This window comes from Populus alba, chromosome 4 (assembly GCF_005239225.2).
Source record: "Populus alba chromosome 4, ASM523922v2, whole genome shotgun sequence".
Lineage (NCBI taxonomy): Eukaryota > Viridiplantae > Streptophyta > Magnoliopsida > Malpighiales > Salicaceae > Populus > Populus alba.
This window is the reverse complement of record NC_133287.1, coordinates 11,506,467-11,508,579: the sequence shown is the minus strand read 5'-3', so window position 1 is coordinate 11,508,579 and position 2,113 is coordinate 11,506,467. Positions and strand designations below refer to the sequence as shown.

The following is a 2,113-nucleotide window of genomic DNA, read 5'->3' as shown; positions in this document are numbered from 1 at the left end:
AATCTTAAGCAAAACCATAAATGAATGCCAAATTCAATTAGAACCATTTTCTGCTTCGATTATTTCCTCGTTCTTATGATACAGTCCAAAAGCGTACGTGGAAAAAGCTGCTGTATTCCTTCTGTTCTTTTTAAACTAAGCCGTTGCAGCTAATCCCATGTGTTATTTTTGGATATAGAACAAACTCATATTTCTTAGTTTTGGTTTTATGTGCAATACAAGTATCCAGAATAAACTATCTGTAGAGTAACATAGATATTCAAATTTAATACGCACAAGAGAAGGAAATATTTAAATTAAAAAAGGGAAAAAAAAAACAAATAAGATTAGATTATTGATAATTCTCAGATTTGTATTCAACAAAAAACTGTTCTCCCATGAAACTTTACCAAATTCATTTAAAAATCTAATCTTCCATCTCCATTTTCATCAAAGATTCTGATAATCTTTTCTGCACTTCTTTCCAGCTCAAGTTTCTCCTTCAATCCCAATATGTTAGAAAACTCTCTGCAACTCACTTGCTTCAATAAAACCATCACTGTTGTGGTCAAAAACATTGAAAGTTTCCTTAATTTCGTCCAAGCTCGGCTCCTTCTCATCAAACAGCTGTGAAAGTTCATCAGAATCCATCCACTCCTTAAGATCCTCACTTTCTCTGCTGCAAAAAAGTCCAAAGTTTGCCATCACCATCTCCACATCTTCTCTGCAGATATTCCTTTCGTCTCTCTTGTTGTCAAAGCAAGACTCCTGGGATTTCATTGATGTCTCAGAATCCTGATTTCCATCATCATCTTCCCAAAGCTCTGAGTTGCCAAGGCTTAGTTGGGATTGGATGAAGAACCGAAATCTTGAAAAAAACTTCTGAAAATTACTGAACCTACTAAATATCAATTTAGATAAGAATAAAAGAACCATTTTAAACCATAGAGAAGAGGATCGGTTGGCGTTTGATGATGCCTTTTGCACCGTGATTAAGCTGGATAAATGGCAAGCCTCCATTGACTGAGTAATATATTGCTGCAAGAGAGGAAACTCAAAGGAAAAAAGAAATTATGAATGATGTGCTTTAAAGAATGGAGAGGAGGGATGCTAATTATATAGGCTCAACAGTCATAAGAGGCGGCATCTGAATGCACGAAGAGTCAGCTTTCAAAGGAGGTGAAGGGAAGCTGCTTGTATGTTGCCCATGGCGGCAAAGACGTAGAAAAAACACGAGGAAATGGTCACTAAAATCCCAATACTTGGATGGAAGTTTCTCTGCTCCTTCACCACAAAGAAAAGGAAATTCAGGCAGGAATTGAATGTTTTATAAGCAAAGTGGGGGTTACTTTTTATTTGTTTATTTTTTTATATATGGTGATACAAGTGACTATCTTGGAATTTTCTTCTTATTCCCTCTACCATTGTCGACTAATATTTAATTAAATTATTGCTTTTACTTAGTCCCTTTATTAGCTAGTCCCTCTGGTTTTAAAAGTCCCATATAGCATCCTTATGTCGCTCTTTCCATTAATCTTTCGGTTACGTATAAGGTTACAGATGATTATTAATACCCGTAGGTTAGATTTCTCGATATTTAAACCTTGCCGTTTATCCATCAAGATATAAGAAATTTAGATATTTATTAAATATTATTAAATTTTTAGATATTCAATTGATATCTATTATAATTAATAAAAAATAAAATAGTTAGTATATGTTATGTATAATAAATAATTAAATAATAAATATTTATTTAAATACATGTGTTTTATTTCAGTATTAAGGTAAATATATCTTAATTTGTATTAAAAAAATCTAAATATTCTACAAATATATATATATATATATATATTGAGTTAGGTTCAGGCGGTTTGAGATCGGGTTTGTCAATATTTATACTCTACTTTCTATCTATCAAGTTAAAAAAATATTTATCATCAGATCATGTTAAGTTTGTATTCATCAAACTCGATTAATTTGTCATCCCTGGATAAGGTGAAGAGCTATCACTTATTGATTTATTTTTCTTTTCAAAATACCCTTTACACTGTATATTAATTGGAAGATATGTAGAGATGGTTTGGTCATTAAAAAAAAAAAGTTAACAGAGATTTTAAAGAATTGACAGTGA

At 31.8% G+C, this 2,113-nt stretch overlaps 1 pseudogene; it reads right to left on the bottom strand.

Moving 5' to 3' along the window:
• Window positions 1-398: 398 nt before the first annotated feature.
• On the bottom strand, window positions 399-1,281 carry LOC118055094 (probable calcium-binding protein CML46; annotated as a pseudogene).
• Between the last annotated feature and the right edge of the window lie 832 nt (window positions 1,282-2,113).